Source organism: Pelodiscus sinensis, chromosome 3 (assembly GCF_049634645.1).
Source record: "Pelodiscus sinensis isolate JC-2024 chromosome 3, ASM4963464v1, whole genome shotgun sequence".
NCBI lineage: Eukaryota > Metazoa > Chordata > Testudines > Trionychidae > Pelodiscus > Pelodiscus sinensis.
Window position 1 is genome coordinate 1,504,752 of NC_134713.1, and position 23,394 is coordinate 1,528,145.

Genomic DNA, 23,394 nt, shown 5'->3' on the forward strand with positions numbered 1-23,394 from the left:
AGGGGTCCACTTCAGATGGGCTCCGAGGTGCGGGTGCTGCTGGAGTAGTGTAACGGGGGAGTTCTGTCGGCTGTGGGATACAGCCGCTCGGACCAGAGCCCGCTGGGCCGTCCCCGTGCCACACACCCTGTTCACACCGGTGCACTAGGCCAGCCTTGTTCCCTCAGGACCCAGGCCTGTAGCTATCCATGCTGAGAGCCCTTGTAAGTACCCACTGACTGACTGGTCTCTGGCTTTGCCAGACCATGAGCCCTTTACTTAATCAGGTGACACCTAACGGGAACTTTCAGTAAACCCTTCTCCCTCCCTGTCTATCGGCCAGGCGGCTCTTCCTGCCTCCTCGCGGTCGTCTTCCCTGTTCCCTCTGGGTTCCTTCGCCAACTGAGGCCCCTTCCTGTTCCCCCCTCCCTCCACAGGTTAATTCCTGCCACGCTGCCCTCTCGAAACCCAGCCTCCATGTCTCTAAGGCCTCCCTGGCAGGGGAGCCTGTGGGGGGAAGAGCTGCCCCATTTGCCCATTAACCTCTTGGCTCCAGTTCAAAACCAGAGGGCCCCAGCGGATGTCCTCCAGGGCTGTAAATGAGGCCGTGCGCTGGTGTTGAGCTGCTCTAACTCGGGGCGAGGAAGAATTCTCCCTAGAGGAGAGGCAGCTGGAGGACGGCCCACGATGGAAAAACCCTTCTGTGGCTGCAGGAAACGGCTGCATGGCAGGGCCACAGCTGTAGCCCTGTGTCTGGCCGGGGGGATGAAATAAACAACCCGGAGGAGGGCTCTAGATTCCACGGCTGCCCTCTGAGGCAGGGTGGGCAGTTAGTGTCCTCCTGCCCTATTACTTCCCCGTGCAACCGAGCGCTCTGCGGGGCTGGGAAGGGATGGCGCTTTGCCCCAGGAAATGCCTCCCACCCTGGAGGCGCTGAGCTCTGACCCCGGTCATTCCCTTGTCCCCGGTGTGCGTACCACAGGGGCCGCTAGGTGGAAGCAGAGAACAAAGGTTCCTCAGCCCAGACCGCAGCCTCCGGGTGCTCTGAAAGCCCCTTGCAGGTGAGCCCCGCGCTGGAGCAGGGCCAGCCCGCTGGATTCATGCCTTGCCAAGAAAAACCCATTGAGCCGGAAACCTCAGAAGGCACCCGGCACGGGTCCGAGGGCGCACAGCTGTGGGGCCGCAAGGTGACCGCACCCATCCCTTACCTGGCAGGCCAGCGGCTGTTCTTCCTGCCTTGCGCTGAGCTTTTTTCATAGGCCTGTGGGGTCCCCGTTGCGGGGATTGCTTGGCCTGCGACTCCTCCCCAGACCTGCGTGATCTTCTAGTCCAGCTTTAAGAACCTATTTGTGCTCTGTGTAACTGCCCCTACTGGGGCTGGCAGCAAGACGTGAACCCTGGACCATCGGCACGGAAAGCACAAACTCTGCTAGGGGCTTTCAAACTTTTTTTTTGCTCCTGACCCAGCTGAAGAAAATTGTCGATGGAATGTGACTGGAGAGGGGGCTCTGGGGTGGGGATGAGCAGGAGCGTTGGGGTGCAGGAGGGGACTCTGGATTTGGAGGGGCAGGAGGGGATGACCAGGGGGGCTAAGGCAGCTTCTTGCCTCTCCTGGCCCCACAGACCGTGCTGCGCCCCAGAAACAGCCGGCAGAAGATTCCCAGCCAATGGGAGTGTGGCACTCGTGTTCGGGGCAGAGGCAGTGCGTGGAGCCCTGTGTACTTTCCGCCGTCCCACCTAGGAGTCAGGGAGCTGCCTTAGCCCCTCCACTGCTCACTTGATCTCCCTGCAGCACCAAGGCCTGGCACCTGACATTCCACCCCCCAGTCCTGGGTCGCTAGCAGCTAGAACAGACTTCTGCCTTTTCTGGGAGCACAGATGTATGAAAACGAGTGGTCCTGCAGTACCCTAGAGACTAACAAATATCTGTATCCAGGGGCATGAGGTTTTTTTTTTGGGGGGGGGGAGAACCCACTTCCTCAGATGTTCTCCTTTGATTGTTCATGGTCTCGCCCTGCTGGGTGCAGACCAAGCTGAGTCCCTGCCTCTCCACTCGCAGGAGAGCAAACAATCAACCTGCCTCCAGGCCACGGCTCTGTTTGAACAACTCCGGCTGTACTGGCCGTATCCTCCATTCGGTCTTCGTTTCCCTACTTCCTGGAGCCTTGCGTTGTATTGCCTGTTAACTTTGTAAGAGGGTCTGACGCCGCCGCGGGGTTCTGCTCTGGCAGCGACAGGTTCAAGCCTGGCAGCGAAAGTCACCCCTACCGCTAGTCTTCCAGCTGGAGTCTGCATAGAGCCCACAGGCTGTGACCGCGCACGAAGTCACAAGTACACACTCTAGTCTGGTGTAAAGTTTTATTAAAGTTCCAGTACAAATGATGAGCAGTCCTGTGGCACCGGAGAGACTTAACAAATATGAGACCGCGAGCTTTCGTGGGCAAAACTCACTTCCCACAAAAAGGAGGGAAAAGGGGAATCCTTCCAATATAGAACAGAAAAAGAACAAGGGGAAGAAAAAAAATCTGTCAATTGTAGTGCTGGTGCTAACGAAGCTAATTGAGAGGGCTGTAAGGCTGCATCTAGACAGGGGTACTATTTCGGGATACGGAAAGTATCCCACTTATAGCTCTTCCATGTCTTTAAACATGCCTGTTGTTTTGAAATAGCGGGCATGCTATTCCGGCGTCCCTGTAACCCTCATTCCATGAGGGTTAAGGGACTTGTCGGAATAGTGCTTTATTTAAAAATTTGACCCTGTGTAGACTGCCAAATTTAAAAATCAGCTGTTTCGAAATTACCGCTTATTTCGAGGAACAGGTGCAGTGTAGATGCACCCGAAGTGTGCCATATCTAGCTTTTGATGTCATTTGGGTGTTGACAGTTCATGTCTCTGTGCAAGCCGTGAGAGAGAGTGTCAAATTTGCATGTGAAGGCCAGTTCCGGGGTCTGTCTCTGTAGTTGGTTTCTGACATTCCTTGCTCGTGAAAGGGCTACTTTGCAATCCATTGAGTGCCCAGGCGGGTTAAAATGGGCGCCTGCAGGGTTTTGTGTGTTACCATTTCTGATCAGGTGCGCAGCAACACTGGGGCCACAGGCATAAAATTATATATATATATATATATATATATAGTAGCCCAATGTCTGAGACTGAAATGCTGGCTGTTGCCTCTGGGCAGCTCTGTTGCCTGAGTCACGTCCTTCGCCTCCCGCCGTGGTGCTCGGCTGATTTCTGTGCCGGGCTGCTGCGGGGGAGCAAGTGGTGCAAGCGACTGTTTGGGCTCCGCGGTCCTCCGAGTGAGAGGCAGGAGGGGAAGAAGAGAAAGAGAGAGAGGCAGGAGGTGGAGGAGAGCTGAGAGGGAGAGGCAGGAGGAGGAGAGAGAGAGAAAGAGAGACGGAGCGGAGACTCAGGAAAGAAGACCGACATGGAGGAGAACTGAAAATCCTGACTTATGACAGGCTAATTGGCTAGTTTCAGTATAGGATCCACTAGCCCTCCTGAGCAGCTAGCCTGCGCCGAAACCAGGCTGCTTCGTCCTCACTGCTCCAGAGCCTGCGCTCATTCAATCAAAGGGAGTTGCAGTGTAGACGCACCGGGAGTGACCTTGTCTCCCCCTCGTGGCTCTGCTGACTCTGGCATTGCAGAGCAGGAGTCCTGGCGTTAGCTTGTTGGGGCTAGGGTCTCCGGTTCCTGGGATCCCCCCGCGATGGCAAGCGGGGTCTGTGCTGGCGCCTCACTGGTTGGCTACGTTTGGATGTAGGGCGTTTGCAGGATGGCCAACCTGCGCTCGTCCACGAAGAATGAGTCGAGGCTCCAGAACATCACGAGATCTCCAAAATAGCACGTGGGGCTCGATTTGGTGTCTGGTTCCTGAGCCTTGGGTCGTGCCGTCGAGCTCTCCTCTGCAGTCGTGCGTGTGAGAAATGTTTTGAGTGAAAGCGCCGATCTTTTCATAATCCCAGGGCTGGAGCACCAGCCGGCGCCAGACTCGCGGTCACAAGAGCCGGCGATCTGCATGGGCGTCCGGTATAATAGGCAGGGGAAGGTACAGCCTTCCCGAGCCTCCAGTCTGGCCCCGCCCACGGCATGCCAAGCAGGGGAGGCTAGAGCTGCGTGCCCTCCTCTCTGCCTGTACTCTGGGGCTGCGGATGCGGATCCTCCTCCTTCCCCATGGTGGTGGGGTAGGGAGGAGGTTTGACTCCCATGGGGGCGGGGCCTTAGGAAAAAGGGTGGGGCTGGGGCCTTGCCTCCCCCAGCCTTACCTTTGCCACCCCCATATGACCCTGTGTTTAGTTCCCATCCGTTACAAATGTACATTGCACTGTAGTGAGGGGGCCTGTGGGGATCCAGAATACCCAGCCCGACACACAGCTGGGTGCAGGGGAGTCCAGCTGGCAATCAGTAAGAACCGATCCCTTTTCCCCTGACTTCCAGCCAGCCACAGTCGCTGAGTTTTGCTTACACGGCAACTCGCACCAGAGGGGTTTATGGAAATTTAAGTCCATGAAAAGTTCAAGGCACCTGACTGAGCCTTTCCCCTCCCCGGGTCATCTCTTGGCCTCCACTGTCTCCCTCCTGGGCTCTCCGGCCTCTTGGCTCTCCCTAGCTCAGCAGGCCGGGCTTGGCACAGTCGTATCTTGCTGTAACCTCCTCTTCTGGGAGGTCTCCCCTGCGTGGCCGAGGACCCAGGTGAGCAGGTGCGTCTGGCTGAGCCGCGTGGCTGGCGGAGCGACCATGGCTCATTATTTGGATCGGGGGGGCCCTTGGAGCCCTGGGCGTGGACCAGGATGCTGCTGCGCTAGGCGCTGTCCAGCCAGAACAGAGCGTGCCTGCCCCATACGTTGGTAGAAGACAAGAACCAGCAGATGGAGACGGAGAGACCACAAGGAATCAGTAATAGGCGGTTCTGGCTGGGGACGGACAGAGGCGCCGGCCCACCAGCTGCTGAGTTCTCAGCAGGCAGCCCAGGAGGATAGGTGGCTTGGGGGGTACAGGGAGCATGTTAGGCTGCTGGCATAGCCTGGCCGAAGGCGGGAGTTGCCCGCGCACTAGTAAATGAGATGATGGGGGGACGGGGACAGGTCATGCAGGTCCTGGAAAGAGCAGATGCGCAGTCTGTGTGCAACAGGCTGGAGAAAGAGACGGCCCAGGGTCCTGTCTGCCCACAGCGACCAATGCCAGGTGCCCCAGAGGGAGAGAACAGAGCAGGGAATCATCCAGCGATCCCTCCCCTGTCGCCCATTCCCAGCCTCTGACAGACAGAGTCTAGGGACACCATTCCTACCCAGCCTGGCTAATAGTCACTGATGGTCTGAACCTCCATCTATCTAGCTCTTTTTTGAACCCTGTTAAAATCCTGGTCTTCACCACATCCTCTGGCGAGGAGTTCCACAGGTTGACTGTGCGCTGAGTGAAGAAAAATGTCCTTGGGTTTGTTTGAAACCTGCTGCCTATTCATTTAATTGGATGACCCCTCGTTCTAATATTGTGGGAATAAGTCCATAACTTTTCCTTATTCACTTTTTCCACACCCGTCATGATTTTATCGACCTCTCTCCTATCCCCCCTTAGTCTCCTGTTTTCTAAGCTGAAAATTCCCCATCTTTTGAATCTCTCTTCATTTTATGGCCGCTGTCCCAAGCCCCTCATCATGTTGGTTGCCTTTTTCTGAACCTTTTCCAGTGCCAAGAGATCTTTTCTGAGATGAGGTGACCACATCTGTTTGCAATATTCCAGCTGTGGGCGTCCCGTGGATTTCTACAGCGGCAATAAGATACTCTCCGTCTTGTTCTCTCATTCGCGGGAGAAACGATCTTTTCAGGAAAATAGTCTCATTGGAACACCCTGTAGCTCTCCCACGGCCACTGGAGATCCGATGTGCCGACGTGTGGCCATTGCTTTGGGTTTCCCAGAGAACCGCTCTCTCCTCCCTCCCGCCCCCCCCCTCGGAGATGGATGGATACCGTCCCTGCCTGGAGATTTCCTAGGAGCTAAATTCCTTCCAGGGTAACCCTGTCCCAGCCTGCTTTGTCTCAGGCTGCCGCTGGAGAAGATGTGGGACGTGGCGTCACCTCAAAGTGCTTGGACCCACGGCCCCTCATAGCCATGGTGGGGGTGGAAGCCGGGCTGTAGCCTACCCCCCCCCCCCCAGCCTCATCCAGCAACCTTCAGCCTGTGTCTCCTAAACAGCCCAAGCCCATTAGAGCCGGGCCTTCACCCGTGGTCCCCGGGAGGCACTGGCCATGCAGCCCTGGCAGCAAACCAGCTGGAATGATGCAAGATGTTCTGCAAAGGCCTCCAAACCAAGCTAAGTCCAGGCTGGGCAGGGAGCACGCCCCCACCTCTAGTGCCAGGGAAACAGCCACTCCCCCCGGTCCCTGCCCAGACCCCCGCCTTGCCGAAACAGCTCCTTGGGGGGCGGGGCTGCTCTGGGGTTGGAGCTGGGGGCTGTCTGGGTCTCCGCTCGGGGGGCCTGATTCCCAGTCGCCTGGGCTACTGGCTCGTTCCTTGTACCCGGGCAAAGCGAGGGCGGTGACCATGCAGGCTGCAAGCCGGCCAGCTGACTCAGCGGCATGACTCTGGATTTGTGCCGGGGGAGGAGAGCGGGGACGCGGGCCAAAAGCGAGACCGGGTGCCAGGCTCTAGGATGAGGAGGAGCCGGTGAGCTGGGGGGGGGGGGGTGCATTTAAAAATCTGGCGAGAAAGTTTGGCTCCTGCTCCAGGTTCCAACGTAGCTGAGCAGAAAGGGGTCGAGGGGTCAGAGTGGGCCACACGCTGAATCTGAGTCAACAGGGGGACGCTGTTGCGAAAAAAGCAACCCTGAGTCTGGGCGGCATGAACAGGAGTGTGGTGAGCCAGGCACGAGGAGTCGATCCGCTCTGCTCTGCGCTGATCAGGCCTCAGCGGGGGTGTTGGGTCCAGTTCTGGGCACCGCATTTCAGGAAAGCTGTGGAGACAGGGGAGAGGGTCCAGAGGAGAGCAACACTAATGAGGAAAGGTCTAGAGAACGTGAGCTCTGAGGGAAGGCTGAAAGAATTGGGCTTGTTCGGTTTGGAAAAGAGAAGACAGAGGAGACATGATACAAAAACCAGGACGATGCAGCACTTTAAAGACTTACAAGATGGTTTATTAGGTGCCACAGGACTCCTCGCCGCTTTTCTTAGGTGATGAGCTTTCGTGGGCCAGACCCGTCAGAAGGAGGAGGGGGAGAAATTGTTCCCCTTGGCCTCTGAGGACAGGACAAGAAGCAATGGGCTGAAACTGCAGCAAGGGAGGTTGAAACGTCCTGTCGGTGTGTGAGGACGCAGCGGGGAGCCCCCGACCCTGCCCCCTCAGCCGCAGCCAGCTGTGACTCCGCCAGCCAGTACAATAGAAGGTTTATCGCTTCTCCGAGGTACAGCCCAACGCAGGCTCGACGCTGACATAGGAGCCAGGGCAGACAGCCTTAAAAAGGGGTTCCCAGGCCCCTGAGCCCCCGTACTGGACTTAGTCTGCTTCCTTCATGTTTCCCCCAACCAAGACTAAAACGCCCCCCAGCCACCTGGCCCTGAGCCCCCAGGCAGCTCCGCCTCCTGCATTGTCCTGCTCCCAGACCAAAGGGGAATCTTTTGTCACCTGGTCCCCAGGAGGTGAGACGCTGACACACTTCCTCAGACACTTGGCCAAAGGATCAATGCCCACAAAACAGATATCAGACAGGATCACAAAGAAAAAACAGTGTCTTGCCATTTCAATCAGCAAGGACATTGTCTCAAGGACTTGATTACCTGCATCCTGCTTCAAAAGCCTTTTAAATCTGCACTTGAAAGGGAATCCTCTGAACTGTCATTCATGCTTAAATTCGATGCTTTACACTTAAGTTTGAATAAAGACTCTAATTATCTTCCCCATTACAAAGATAGCTTCCCCAATTATCACCTCTAATACCATTAGCTCACAGACATTTACCCCCCCATCCCCCTTCTGTTCTGAAATGTGATTTGTCCTTTTCACATGTGTTCATTTTTTTTAATTGTATCCTTTGGTCTATATGGTTGTGACAATTTTCTTCCACTATTTGATCTGAGGAAGTGGGTCTGGCCCACGAAAGCTCATCACCTAATAAACCATCTTGTTAGTCTTTAAAGTGCTAGATCGTCCTGTTTTTTGTTTCAGCTACACCAGACTAACACGGCTGCATTTCTATCACACTTCCTCAGTGAGTCATGCCTGACCTCTCCTCCCTCTCGCAGAGAGAGCTGCGGGGGGTGGTGGTGGGGAACTGAGGTACACACACCCACACACTACAGCAGCGACTGTAACAGCCCCCACCCCACATCACAGGGAGGTTAAACACTGGAATAAATTGCCTGGGGCGGTTGTGGAATCTCCATCTCTGGAGAGATTTCAGAGCAGATTGGACAGACACCTGCCAGGGATAGTCTAGATCCTTGGTCCCCAACACGGTGCCCATGAGTGCCATGGCGCCCATTGGGGCATTTATGTGCACCTGCTTAGCGCTGCCGCATCAGGAGAGCTTGCAACATGCCGGCTAGTGCTTTGCACACTAGACGCGACAGGTTCAGCCCTTTTAATAGACCAATGCAGGGGTGGCAACCTTCTTGGATCAGGGGCTGCTGACCCACAGAAAAATCAGCCAGGGGCCACACAAAATTGAGCAACCCTCCCCCCCAGCCAAACCCCCCCCTTCAGTGACATGGCCCCCGGCCAAGGAGAAAGACCCTCCCCTCATTCCCCTCGCACAGCAGAGCCGGCGGGGGAGGGGCTAGTAGATTTCGTGGGTGTCTCTAGGCTCAGCTGGGGCCACAAATGTGGGGTTCAGTGGGTGGGAGGGAGCTGCCGGGAAGCAGGCTTAGGTGTGGGTGGGAGGGAGGGTGCAGGAGTGGGGGGGGTCTAGGAGGCTGGTGGGGTGCAGGAGCGGTGGTCGGAGGGCAGGGGCCCCAGGCCTCTCCCAGAAGGGCGGCTGTTGGCACGTCTTTGTGCACCCCTGGCAGGAGGAGGCAGCCCCAGCCTGGGCACACACGGACCCACTGCCCTTCTCTCCCCAGGGGGGACCCAGAGATGTGCCCGCTGCAGGGGTGAGACAGCTCCTTGCCCGCTGTGCGGCACAGCTCCCGGAGGCAGACGCCATGTCCCCGAGGGCCCTGGGCCTGGGAACTGTGGCCAATGGGAGCTGCGGGGGCAACAGCGCAGAGACCCCCCCCCCCGGGCCCCCGCCTAGGAGCTGCTGCCAGAGGGGTGAGCCGGTCGCTTTGCAGGGATAATGCCACCCCCTGCCCCCTTCCCACACCCCAATTCTCTGCCCCCGCCAGGAGCCTGCAGCCAGCACTCGGGCTCCGGCCCAGAGCCTGCACCCCAGCCCCATAACTGGACCCTTCACCCCTCCTGCACCCACACTCTCTCCCTGAGCCTGCACCCCCGAGGACCCCGATCCCCTGCCCAGACCACAGCCTGCACTTCAGTCCCATATCCCCACCCCTCACCCCTCCTGAACCCCCCTGCACCCCAATGCCCTGCCCAGCCCAGAGCCTGCACCCTGCACCCAACTCCCTCCCAGAGCCTGACCCCCCCACACCTCCTCCTGCACCTCAGCCCTCCGGCCTCCCTCTCCCCGGTCAAGGCATCTGGCTTCATTTTCATTGACTCCCTATTGTAATGCAGGAGGAAAACGAAGGGAAAAGAATAAAAGGGGCTGGAGGGGGGTTGGGGGGAGAGCTTGGTTCTTTTCCTTCCCTGGATCCGGGGAGAGGGGTGAAACGAGCCATGGCCAGGGCCCCTGCCCCCCACTCTGCCTCGGCGGGGGTGGAATCCCTCCCTGGGGGATGTTTTCGTATATGTCCCAAGTGATAGGGCTGCCCCCCTCCTCTGGGGCCAGCCTGCCCGCCTGCCAGCTTTCCCACCTGCCCCGCTTCGTCTGCCCCCCTCCCCAGGCTGCGGCCACCTGGGAACACCCCAAACCCCCCCGTGACGCGTGGCCCTTTTGCAGCCGTTCCTCCAGCCCCGAGCTCGGGCCGTGCTGCTCGGCGAGGCTGGGAACCTCCCCGGGAGTCAATAGCCCCTTTCATGGGGCGGGTGTGGTGCGCACGGGGGCGGGTGTGGTGCGCACGGGGGCGGGCGCGGATCGCTCAGCCCTCAAAGCCACTTGCTCCTCAGAAACGCCGGTGCCAGCCCCGCAGCTGGGAAAACGTTGACGTTGGCTCCGGAAAGCGTCCGCGGCGCTGGCGTTCTCGCGGCACGTGTCTTTCCCTAACCGCGCGCCTCCAGCCGCTCTTTTCAGGGGCAGGCCGAGGGCAGGGGCTGAGCATGTAACCCCACGGACAGGCCCCGGGGCGGGGGGGGGGGGGGGGAATTGCCATCTGCTACCTCCAGCTGGAATAGCGCCACTTGGACAAGGGGAGTGTGGTGGAGTGGTTAGAGACCGACACTGGCCGTCCAGTGTTCTGCGTTTGAATCCCAGCTTGCCATGTGACCGTAGGCCATTCTGCCCCCTGCTCTGTGCCTCAGTTTCCCCCATTGTAAAACAGGGCGGTGACTCTGAGGCTTTGTTCTTGCTCCTGAAGCACTTTGGGTTCCTCATGCGAAATACGTAGCACTGGAGCAAATTTGGCCGTCATGGATTATGACCACTTGGACCGCCATGGCAGCAGGGTCAGAACATTCTTGCTCCAAAAGCCCATCCTCCTATGACCTAAAGGGGACTCTCCCTTAGCTGTTTGCAGTACGGGGCCTATGACTCCCAGCTCAGCAGTTCTCATGTCTTCCAAACAGGGCCGGGGTAATGCAGCGAGTGCTTCATCAGACATTTAACCCGCCTGCTCCTTTCATTTCCCTGGTGTTTCTTCTTGGGGTCTAAAAGTCTGCCAGCATAGGTGCGATAATGTGAAACAGCTGGGCGGAGATGGATGGAGACATGCAGGGGAGGAGACAGAGCGAAAAGGAACAAAGGGAGAAATCCATAGAAATTGACTCCCCCCCCCTACCCCACCGGCCCTTGGGCCGTCAAGCTGGAGCTACGGAGCCAGACAGACACAGCAAAGTGGAGACAGAGATCCCTGAGTCTAAGTGTGCACAGGAGACAAGGGGTTAATCGGGGGGAGGCGGGGGTGCATTCGCTCCCATTTAAACCCAGGGGGGTTGCGCCGCCGCTTGCGCTGGCGCAGGATGAACGTGACCGGCTGCGCGCTCGGCTCCAGGTCGCAGAGACGCTTGTGCCCTGGGGCCTCGCCTCCCCCCCGTATGTAAACAATCATCCAAGGCCGCTGGCTCCGGCGCGGCCCCGCTAAGCGCACGGGCTGGGTGCTGGTCTTTGCTCCTCCTGGAGGGACTCGGAGGGGGGGGTGTTTGGCACCAACCTTGCCCCCTTCAAGCCCCAGCTCCTGGAGTCACGAGATTCGGCGCGCTTCTCGCCTTGCGCCACACACCACAGAGGCCCGTGCTAGCCGACCCGCTGCCGGGCCTGGAGCCACACACAGCGGGCGACCCGACAGGCTCCGGGGCCAGAGGCGGGACCCGACACCGGCGCCATACAGCTCACGCTTTTTAAAGTCGGCCTCCTGCAGAGATGGGCTCTGCCCGCTCCCACAGCCCAGAACCAGGCCTCGGTCTCACCAGGGGGCGGCCCTGACTGGGGCGGGGGCTTGGAGCCAGCTCCAGGGGGGACCCCTGGGGTTGGGGGGCTTTTCACTCCTTCACAGGACTCCCCCGTGACTGCATGTCTGGGCTTGGTTAGCAGAGGCTGCTCCGGCTTCTGCCAGGCCCTTACGCCCCCGGATCCCCGGAGCCTCGCCGCGCCCGGACCTGCTGCTGCTCAATCCCAGCCTTGCCTTTATCCCTCAGGGCTACCCGAGCCCTACGGGGGCTCCCATTTCTGATCTGGGCCGCCGGACAGACTAACCCGGCTGCACCGTCGCCGTGGGGCAGGCCCTAGCCTGAGCGCCCGGGCGATCGCCGGCGGCTTCCGGGGCAGTTTCAGGGCGAGCTCCCCCCGGCGGCAATCGGATGCCCCCTTCCTGCCAGGGAGCCGCCCGGTAGAGGGGAGCGGAGCTAAGCCCCTCACTGCTCAGGCGGCCCTTTGTGCAGGGTGACTGGGTAGCAGGCGTGATACATGAAGGGGAGGGGGCGTGGGGCTGACCTAAGCCACAGCCCTGAAAATGGGGCATGTCCCTGTACAATCGGGACATCTGCTCGCCCTAGACCTGCCCCGCACCCTCCCCCGGCAGCTCCTGGGTTTTGCTAACACCTGCGAAATGCTACACTTCCTCCCCCGCAGGCAGACGTGCTGCCCACAGCACTCCTTGCAGCTCCCTGGCTCCGGGCTGCCGAGCTGGGCCCCGCCTGTTCTCCTGGGGCAGCGAGGGACATGGAACAGGATTTGGGACCCTCCCACCAGAGGGGTTCTAGACCCGACCTCTTCCCAGGATACTGGGGCCGGTGGGTTTTGTGATCCAGGCCACGCATGTTTCCATGGAATCAGGAATTCCTGCTGCTCTTTGGACCCAGCCAATGCTCCTTCTAATGCTTTTCCACCCATGTGTGGAATAAAATGTGTTCTGTGCACCAAGTCGTGTGAGGATGTGCACCACCCGTAGGAACACATGCTGCCTTGGGGGGCAATGGGCGCTCTGCTAATCTGCCGGGCCGCATTTGACTCTTTCCAAGGTTGCCACCCTGCACTCAGCTTCCAGGGAACACTGACCCTTGCCCTGGGGCGGGGCAGTCGGTAAAGGGACAAGAGGGAAGACCCCCTTGTGCCTATAATTTCGTGACAGGACTCTGATCTATGGGGGAGGCGGCAGAGTGGGCTGGCATAAAAGGGCTGGGATGGAAGACCTGGGCTGTAGTCCTCGCTCTGCCACGGCTGAGTCGACAGCTTGGCCCTGTGCCTCAGTTTCCCCACTTTTATAAAACAGGGGTCCTGGGGAAAGGGCTGTCAGCTCTGTAGATTCAAAGGGTTGCTGTAAATTAGAGGAGGGGAAGCCATTGATTTTCTTCTCTCAAAGATCAAAAGCCCAGACATGCACAGGATCAGAGGGCGGCAGCTTTGTTACGCTCTCTTTCAAGGACAGAATTGAGGTTTCCGGGCACAGGATGAATCGACCGATAACAATGCTGGATCATGGACAAACAATGCTCCTCCCAGCCCTCTCCGAGAACCCCCCATTCCCACGCCCTGACCCCACCCTGGATTTGGAGACTAGGCTTTCAGTTTCCTGGGACTCCCACGGGAAAATAAAACACACACGCACGCATGAGAAAGCTGGGGGCGGATTTGCTTTCTTGTGAAAAATCAAACGGACTTTCAGCTTGTGGCCTCCACTCGATTGTGTGTGACCCCCACCCCCAAACCACGCAGACACACCCACCCGTGGAGGGTTAGTCTCTGTACAGCTTGGCTCTTTGCTAACTCTCAAGTCCTGCCCGCCCTCTCCCTGCACTCCAATTCTCTTTGTCTTACCCTAAAATGTACAACCACTCCAGGGTGCTCAACAAGGCTAGAATTGGATCCTCCTGCTCCAAAGGCCTGTGCCTGCTCAGCTAAAGGAGAACCACCGTTAGCATTTTGCAGTAGAGCGTGTAGGACACACAGAGGTGAGCAGTTCAGATTCCAACCAGCGGAGGCAGCGGGATAGCACATGTGTCCAGGGTACTGTCAACTCACAGGGCCATGGCCAACCAGGATTATGGATTCACTTCAACACAGAGTTGATTAGGGATAGTTGCTTTTATTAATCTCACTACGTCACTACTATCACAGGGTTAATACCACCAATGGTTACACAGCTACTGCAAAGTGACACATCAATAAGCACAGGCAGAGCAATGCATAAAAGAGTAACAGGCACTTAGAAATGCTTATGCCCCTTCAATCTGCGGGGAATCCCGTTCCTGTCACCTCGCACCAGGGCCGCAGTGGATGTGGCTCCAGCTAGGGGAATCCAGGGCACCCTCCGAGGTCTAGGTCCCTGGTGAGTTATACTACAGTTGTTTATCGGGTGGGCGCATACTGGCTCAATGTCATTCTTATCACTCTTACGAGCTGAGGCCGAGGTCAAACTTGTTTACCGCTTAATAGTCTCCCAGTTCAAGTGCATGGGTTAAAGCTGATAAGGGCCAGCTACTGTTTGCGTTTACAGACTCCAAGATCTACCAGGCTGTGTCCACTAAGAATGGACCCACATATGCAGGCCCCACATATGACTTTTTATGTGACAGGTACTACCAATGCAAATAAAAGTGGGCCCTGGAAGCAGAAGGGGCTGTTTAGGGCTTCTTGCCACATGTCACTTCCGGATTAGTCTATATTAAAGAGGCAGGGTGGCCTAGTGGATAGAGCAGTGGGCCTAAGAAAATCTGGCTGATAGTCCTGGCTCTGCTGCTGGAGCAAGTCATTGCCCCGCCCCATGCCTCAGTTTCCCGCCATGACAGGAGGCTCATGACACTGACCTCGCTGGGAAAGCATTTTGAGATCTGTGGCTGGGGCGCTCAATGGACGAGCTTGGTGTTGTTACATGAACTCCCTTCCTGTTAATTTGTGTCACTTAAACAGTCCGGTCAGGGGGAGGTGGAGACATTTCACCATCATCATCCTAATAAATAAACAACATTCGGCCCGATCCCTCCATGGCATCGGCAGACGCGTTCACAGCGCCAAGGGACCTTTCCTCTGGCTGTTTGCTTCCAGTGCCGCCAGTCCCGAATGGCGCGGCGAGAGCCAACGAGGCAATCTGTGGCGCTCCCACCCCAAGGGAGATCAAGCTAGCGCGTCTCCAAGAGAAGGGCTCGGATCTGCTGAAAAAATGGGAGGCTATTTGCTCCCAGCGATTCGCTCTCAAATGGCTCACAAAGCACTTTCCCACCCCCATGTAAAGTAATTTCCCCTTCCCCACCAGCTTTGGCAATTGGGAAAAGGATCTTCCCATTTTATGGGGGAAACTGAGGCACACAACTCAATGCTTTCAAAGGCAATCTCTGCTGGTGGGTCAGCCTCCCATTGGCTGTGGCTGCCAGTGTGCGGGCGCTCGGCCTTCTCTAAAAGCCGGGCGGCACGTCTCTCGAGCAGGGAAGACGGAGGCATCCGAACTCAGAGCTCACTTCTGAGCACCCTCGCCATCGCGCCTTGCCACAGGCTGCACAGGGAGGTGAACCCAGGCTCTAACTCCTAGGCAACACTTTCTGCCACAGACAGCAAGGGAACAGAATGAGCGGTTCGGATGTGGCATCTCCTCCCCCCGCCCCCCAGAAGTATGTGGATAAGCTGCAGAGGGTTCAGAGAAGAGCCATGTGAATGATTGACTTGGTAAACATCTCCGAGTATCAGACTGGAAACAAGATTGGGGTGGATTCTTCATCACTCCCCAGTTTTAAATCCTGACGGGGTGTTTTTCTACCAGCTCTGTGCTAGGAATTATTGTAGGGAAGCTTTCTAGCCAGTGCTATCCAGATCAGACTAGAATGATTGTAACCTGTCCCATTTGGCCTTAGGATCTGTGACTTTCTTCATCAGGAAAAACTTCAAAAACAACAAATAGTCTATTAGCACCTTAAAGACTAACACAACATGGAGATGGGATCGTGAACTTTCATGGGCACAGCCCACTTCTTCAGATGACTGAAGTATTAAAAGTCCAGATCCAAGAATAAATAGAGAGGAGAGGGGGAGGGGAGAGGGGAAAAAAGGAAGCGGAAAGGAGAAAAAATAAAAGGAGACAGTGAGTAGATGGTTCAAATAGTTACAAGAGGCTGATAAGCACAATTAGCACCTCCGTTGTTTGGTTGGTAGGTGAAGTCAGTGTCCTTATTCATACCATTTGCATAAGAATTAAACGTGTGAATGAAGTTAAGTTCCAATCCTTCTCTGTGTATTTGACTTGTGGATATGGCCTGAAACAAAAGGGTGACTTGGAGATCCATTAACAAGGGTCCAGGTAGATTAAAGTGTCGTCCAGCAGGTTTCAGTGTGTTGCCTTTTTGGATATCTGATTTGTGTCCATTAATGCTTTCCCGTAGAGACTGTCCAGTTTGGCCCATATCCATGGCAGTGGGGCATTGCTGGCACTTGATGGTATAGATCTCATTAGTAGATGTGCCGTTAAACAAGCCGCTGATTTGGTGGGGTCCAGTGATGAAATCGCTGGAGCAGATGTGTGGGCGGAGTTGGCCCTGGGGCTGACTGCAGGGGTGGATGATTAGGATGGAGGTGTGTTGCGTGGTGATTGGTAAGAATTTGTCTGGAGGCGAGAACTGGCCTTTCCCACAGGCCTGTGCGAGTGAGGGCTCATGTTCCAGAATCGGCTGTAGATTGTGGATAATGCGTTGGAGGGGTTTAAGTTGTGGACTGTAGGTGAGGACCAGTGGAATTCTGTTGTTTTCTCTTTTTGGCCTGTCTTGGAATAGTTCATGTCTGGGTACTTTTTTGGCTCTGTCGCTCTGTTTTTTCACTTCTCCGGGTGGGTATTTCAGTTCTAGGAATGCTCATCCTGTCGGTGTTTGTCTCTGTCTGCAGGATTGGAGCAAATCTGCATTGGAATGGATAGCAGGTTTAAAACTAATAAAAGAAAGTTCTTCACACAGCGTGTAGTCAACCAGTGGAACTCCTTGCCAGAGGAGGCTGTGAAGGCTAGGACTATAACAGAGTTTAAAGAGAAGCTAGATAATTTCATGGAGGTTAGGTCCATAAAAGGCTATTAGCCAGGGGATAAAATGGTGTCCTTGGCCTCTGTTTGTCAGAGGCTGGAGAGGGATGGCAGGAGACAAATCGCTTGATCATTGTCTTCAGTCCACCCTCTCTGGGGTACCTGGTGCTGGCCACTGTCGGCAGACAGGATACTGGGTTAGATGGACCTTTGGTCTGACCCAGTACGGCCGTTCTTATGTTCTTATGGAACTTAACTTCATTTACAAGTTTAATCCTTATGCAAATGGTACGAATAAGGACATTGACTTCTCCTACCAACCAGCCAATGGAGGTGCTAATTGTGCTTATCAGCCTCTCGTAACTATTTGACCCATCTACTCACTGTCCCTCTCTTTATTTGTTTCTCCTTTCCCCTTCCTTTTTTTCTCTCCCCCCCCCCCACTCACCTTCCCTTATTTAGTCTTGGATCGTGACTTCTAATACTCCAGTCAGCTGAAGAAGTGGGCGGTGCCCACGAAAGCTCGTGATCCAATCTCCCTGTTTTGTTCGTCTTTAAGGTGCTACTAGACTATTTGTTGTGTTTTAAGTTTTTCCTGTTACAGACTGACTCAGCTCCCCCTCCGAAGCTTTTAACTTCATCAGCCAAGCCCGGTTTACCTCAGCAACGGAGAAAGAAATCTATGGACACAGAAGCCACCAGACGGCGCAGCGGTTCAGGGTAGGACTGTAATAGCGGTTCAGGGTAGGATCATGCTCTAGACGACACACATTTCCCTCCTTGCTTGCCAGTGCATTTTTTAGCAGGCTGGCCTGCAGCCTGGCTCAGTCCTGGCTCTCGCTGGGTCCAGGACCTACCCCCGCTGCAGCTCTGCATTTCAACTGTATTAGGAGCCAGGCAGGCAGGCACCTAGCTCAGTTCCAGTTGCTCTACGTCCAGGAGCTCAGACTGCCCCCCCTCGCAGACAGGGGCTGCTGCCTCTGTGTCAGAGGTAGCAGCGTAGGGCAACAGGCAGCTGGTCCACGAGGGGAGCCGGTTTTTAAACTGGCTCCCCTCACGGACCAGCTCCCGCTTGGCACCTCGGATCCAGAGGCAGCAGCACGGGGAGGCAGGGGGCTCAGGATTGAGGCTGCAGGGAACTGGCTGCTGGCCCCGCCCCCGCAGACTATAAAATACTCAAGTAACCGATAAGAATTCATGAGGTTGGTTACTCGACTAGTCGATTTCCCGAGATTTAACATCCCTAGCTGAGGGCGCTGGCCTTCCATCTCAGCCAGACCAGGCCCCGGCTCCCATCCCACAATGCTTTGTGTTATAGACGATTGACCTTTTGGGCAAAGGCAAAATTTAAAAACTCGCTTCTGTTCCACAAGGCTCCACATGGGGGCTCTGTCGACACTCACGGCCTCTTGCACGAGAAATATGCAAAGGAGGCTCAGCGTGGAATATCGCTGGGTCTCATTTGCATACCGAATGAGCCACCATTTTTGCAGAAGAGGCTCTTGCACCAGAAGGGGCATCTATACGGCCCCTTCTTGTGCAAGAAAAACCCTCTTGCGCAATGCTGTTATTCCTGAAAATAATCGGCATCGCGGCGTTGCGCAAGAGGGGGTTTGTTGTGCAAGAAGGGGCCGTGTAGACAGCGCCTTCTGGCGCAAGAGCCTCTTCTGCAAAAATGGCGGCTCATTAGGTATGCAAATGAGCCTCGGTGATATTCCACCCTTAGCCTCATTTGCATATTTCTCACGCCAGAAGCCGCGAGTGTAGACAGAGCCAGGGGGTCCTGCCACACGTCTCACAAGTCTTGAACCTCAAACCCTGGCGCAAAAATCGTTAGCACAATAATGTCGTTTACCCCCCCCCCCCCGCGAGTAAATCCCCGGGCGCTGGCAGGAACCTTTTGGGCTCAAAGGGCCATGGCCAGCATTCTGCCCAAAACACGTGGGCTATGTCTAGACTGGCGCCATTTTGCGCCAGAAATATGCAAATGAGGCTCAGTGTGGAATATCGCCGAGCCTCATTTGCATATATAATGTGCCGCCAGTTTTGCAGACGAGGCTCTTGCGCCAGACGCAGCGTCGACACGGCCCCTTCTTGCGCAAGAAACCCCTCTTGCGCCACGCCGTTACAGCGCTTACTTTTCAGGAAGAACGGCGTGGCGCAAGAGGGGTTTTCCGGCGCAAGAAGGGGCCGTGTCGACGCTCCGTCTGGCGCAAGAGCCTCTGCTGCAAAATGGCGGCTCATGAGATATGCAAATGAGGCTCCGCGATAGTCCACGCGGAGCCTCATTTGCATATAGCCGTGGTCATTTTGGAGAAGAGGCCGCTGGGGGGATGCCCGCAGGTTTCTGCGAAGGGCCGCTCAGTTCACGAGGTGGGTGCTGCTCTCCCATCTCGGCCGCGTGCCAAGCGCACCCCCCGCCCGCGCTGGGTTCTGCGCCACGCAGACGGGTCCGTGGAGGAGGCAGCCCACGGCGGGCAGGCAGCAGGAAGGGCCGGGGCCTGGAATTTAAGGCGTCTTTTCAACACGGGTGTTTCTGCGGGTCCATCTCGAGGCGCGTCACAGGGCGCCAGCCTGCCCCGCCTCACTCAGAGCGCCCCCTGCTGGTCCGTGTCCCAGCCTCGGCCACGGGGCTTCTGCCCTTCCTGGCCACGGTGGCCTTTTCGCCTCAGACTGGCCTGGGTCAGTGCCCCTGCACTCTGGGGTCCTCCCCTCCCAGGGAGCCCCCAATTCCCCCACACCCACCGTGCCTCAGTGCCCCACGGCCAGTCGGCATCGCGCCCCTTACTTCAGGGGCAAACTGCTGCCTGACATGGCCACTCCTCATTGGCGGGGGTGGGGGCGGCTGCTTTCGCCTGTCCTGGCCACTTCCCTGCAGCCCTGGTACCCCTCAGGCCTCGCCTCAGGCCCTGCCGCCTGGGAGTTTGCCTGGCCAGAGCTCCCCAGCTCTGCCTGCCCTTCCCCAGCCCTGCTCTGGGTCAGGAAGCCTCCAGCATCCCTGGCAGCCACGTCCCTCCTGCTCCCCAGCTGGAGCAAGAGTGAGTCCCCCCCCCTCCAGGAGTCCTATTTATACAGCCCCAGCTGGGCCCTGATTGGCTGTCTGCCTCAGCTCCGCCCTCTCGGCCTTCTCCCAGGGCTGGTTTTAACCCTTCAAGGGCCAGCGCGGGGCAGGCGCCCGTCACAAGGCACTTTGGCGGTCGTGGGGGCAGGACTGGAGTAAGCGGGGCAGAGAGGCTGTCGGCCGCGGCAGAGGGGGCCGGGGGGAGCCCCTATTATCCTTCCCAGCCTCCTCGGGGGCCCTGCCTCCAGCTGTGACCTTCGGAAGGCCGGTGCAAAGCCCGCCAGAGCTTGACTGCTCAGCGCCCGGTCCCGTCCCTCCAGGTCACTAGCGCCAGCTCTGCAGGACCGGCCAGGCCCCGGCCAACCCCACTGCCACCCCGGCGCCAAGGGGCCAAGGGGGCGGGGGGCAGCGGGCGTCCCGAGCTTGCCCTGGCCTCAGCACGTTAGACACTTGTGCTGACGCCGCACGGTGAGGCACCGACTCCGGCTGCCTCGCCCAGAGCCGGGCAGGAAGTGCTGAGCTGAGCGCTGAGCCGTCCAGGCGCTGGGCACACAACGGCCTATTGTGTGGGGAGCACTGAGCCCCCCTCCCCCGGAGCTACCTCCGATACAGCAGTGCCATGCAAGGACAGGCAGGCGCAACCCACACGCCTGCGGCCCGCCGGTCCACGGAGGGGCACCGAGACCACGTACAGTGCGAGATAAGAACAAGGGAGCGCTACAGCCCAGGCTAGGAGCCAGCTGACTCTATAGCTCAAGCAGTAGAGGCTCCTCTGCTGAGGTCCCAGGTTCAAATCCACCTGGTGGGGGTGACGTATGGAATACGGCAGCCATCTCGCCCACTGCTGGGGTGTAGCACGCCAGCTGTTTAACAGCCCACAGCAACACTGCCCAAGTTTGGGACAGGAAGTTGTAGGAGGGTGGCCCACTGCTGGGACGCCCCCTGGTGGCTGGGTGTGGCATAGGAGACGTGCCTTCTCCAGCACCCTCTGCTGACAGTCAGCCGCCCTGCACAACTTGGCCAGGTTGTATTTTACCCCCGCTCCCTCCAGGGTCACAAATAGCCCAAGCAGCCGGTCCAGTAGCCTCACAAAAATCGTTGGCCCCAGGGCATCCGTATCCCTTCTCAGGGCTGCCCGGTGGCTGGCTGGGGAGCCCCAGGCCTGCGCACTACACAGGCACCAAGCCAGAGTCTCTGGGCTGCTGCCTACCAGCCGCCCTCTCCCCCAGCCTCTCCTGGCCCAGCCGCTAGCTGGGCTGGGCTCTCCCTGGAGTCCCCCCACCCACTCCGAACCAGCGGTGCCAACCTCCCACCTTCTGCGCCCCTCGGGCTGCTCCTGGGCTGAACAAGGCCAGAGGTGGCCGGTTTATCCCGGCTCCGCCCCAGCAGTGGCTGCTCCGTGTCTCCCCTGCGCCCACTTTCCCGCTGCGTTTCCCATGCTCGAGGCCCGAGGACTGACTGCCGCGTGCCGCCTGCCCCCCAGCCTCTTTGTGCTCCAGGCCTCCTCTGTAGCCTCCGCCCAGCTCCGGGCCTTGCAGCCCCAGCCTGGAGGGTCGGGGGGCCTGGCCAGGCCTCGGCAGCCCTTCCTCAGCCTGATGCGCCTCTGAGGCAGCCCAAGGTGCCCAGGAAGGACTCCTCCATCCCAAAGCCAGCAGGGACACCGGTCTGATCTCCTGCCCTCATGGGCCAGGGAACTGCAGACTGCGCTGTGCCCCAGAAGTGGCCGCAGCAGGCCCAGTTCCTAGGTGCAGGGGGTGGGGGTGGGGGAGAGCGCAGGGCTCCGTACACTGCCCCTGCTCCGAACATGAGCTCCGCACTCCCACTGGCTGGGAACCAGCTTCCGGCTACTTCTGGGGTGCAGCATGGTGTGCAGGGCCAGGAGAGGCACGTTCAGGGGCGTGTGGGCGCGCAGGACACGCTCCGCAGGCTGGGGTGGAGGGTCGTCAGCAAAGCTAGGGGACGCAGGCCTGGACTAGCAGGGGCTGGGTCAGGAGCCAGGGACAAGGAGGGGAACAAGCTTCCCTTTCATTTCTCCCACCCATGTGCGGAATAAATTGTGTTGTGTGCACCAAGGCCTGGGCAGATGTGCACCACCCGCAGAAACACCCACTGCTGCTAACGAGCGGGGTGGTGTTTGACTCTCTCCTGGGCACAAGCAGACAGGGGGCAGTGGCAGAGAGTGAGTCTCCTGGGGCTGCAGAGGAGGACAGGGACATTTTGGCACAGCTGGGTGAAGGACGCAGCGCATGGACGGCAGCCCTTGCTGGCTACGCCCTTCACCCTCCTGGAAAGGGGAACCCTCTGGCGTTTGCTTCCAGCACAAACAGGCAGACAGCCAGGCCGGCTGGAACAGTTCGGTCCCGCCAGCCGCAGTTCCATGCAGCAACCCGCCCCCCCGAGCTCTGTTTGCGTCCCCATCCCACAGCCTCTCCCTTCTGCCCACGCATGGCTGGGCTCTCCAGCTGGGGAGAAGCAGCCTTAAAGGGGAGACACAGGGCTGCCCACGCCCCGTCAGGCAGGGCAGCGAGGGGGGCAGGCAGTCAACCCCCACGGAGAGAGGCATGGCCCCTCCACCGCTGGTTTGAGGCCAGCAGCGGCTTCGGTGGCCTCTCAGATCAGTAGCTCTAGCAGGGGCGCCCGGGAAGGGGGGATTCATCCCCTGCCGCTGACCCTTCGGATATAAACCGCACCCCCCGCAGGGAAACCGAGTCCGGACCCCGCGGCTGGAGATCTTGGCAGAAAGAGCCGCCCCCTGAGCCAGGAGATCGGCTGGTCAGTTTCACACCTGGGCACCCTGGCCTCAGCCACATGGTCAGTGCCCGGCTCCCAACAGCAACACAAGGAGGGGGCAGGAGGCCTCTGTGCCTGGCTGGCTTATTCCCCCGGCTCCTTCCTCCTGCGGTGGCCAGGGGAGCTCTGCTTTGCCGCCCCACCCAGCCGGCTCGGGGCGCGGGCCGGGCGCAGGTTGCTCGTCTGGCTGCACAAAGAGCCCCACAGTACGGGCGATGAGTAACTCTGGGAAGAAAACAGGAAGCCGCGCTGCCAACAGCAACAGAGAGCCCGGAGCGCTGGACCCCGCGCCCTGCAGGGAGCACGGGGGTGGGGAGCGGCTGCCGTTCCCACCGAGTCTGCAAACACCCTGACCAAGGAAAGGAGCCAGGAGTGGGGCGCCTCCCTCCCCGCCCCCCGGCCCGGCTTGCAAGCCTCCCTCCTGGAGCCCCACGGGTCTGGGTCCGTAAGACGCTTGGCAGCGCCTCGCAGGTCGCAGTTGAGCCGTCCTGTGTCGGCCTGCGCCTGGCAACGGTCCCTCTAAGTCTTTCCACCCACGTGCGGAATAAATTTTGTTCCATGCACCGAGGCATGTGTGGGTGTGCACCACCATCAGAATCACGCCGCCGGCGGGGTGGGGGGCACTCTGCCAATCAACTGGGCGGCATTGGCACCTCTCCTGGGCAGCCGCCCGAGCGCCCAGCTTTCAGGGGATGCTGGCGTCGGGGTCTGAACGAGCCATTAGGACGGCCTGGGATTCGTTCCGGTAGCCCCCTGGCTCTCCAAAGGGGCTCTCCAAAGCAGCATTGACCTCACCCCTGTAGCGGGGTCTCTCCTGCCCTCTCCTGGCGGGAGCCGGAACTGCTCCAGTGTGTGTCCCGAGCCCTGTACTGCGCACAGCCCCTGAGGGAGGATCCGAGTCCAGCTCCAGGGACCTGTGAAGCGGGTGGGCT